Genomic DNA, 262 nt, shown 5'->3' with positions numbered 1-262 from the left:
GTGTGTGTGTGTGTGTGTGTGTGTGTGTGTGTGTCAGATTGATCTCTTCTCTGTCAGCATCTTCAGATCTCATTACTGTCTCCTTCACACTGATAATGACTCTAAGACACTGACATGATGGACAGAACGAGAGACAGAGAGAGACAGATGAGTGAATGAAGGACAGATATAATATTTGCTTGGGTTTGATACTGTTGTTACATTAACTGTGTATAATTTTTTTATTTTGTAATAAAAATTGTTTTACATTAACAAGATTTTT

The sequence above is a fragment of the Cyprinus carpio genome, chromosome A15 (assembly GCF_018340385.1).
Source record: "Cyprinus carpio isolate SPL01 chromosome A15, ASM1834038v1, whole genome shotgun sequence".
Classification (NCBI taxonomy): Eukaryota; Metazoa; Chordata; class Actinopteri; order Cypriniformes; family Cyprinidae; genus Cyprinus; species Cyprinus carpio.
Note: the sequence above shows the minus strand (reverse complement) of the source record.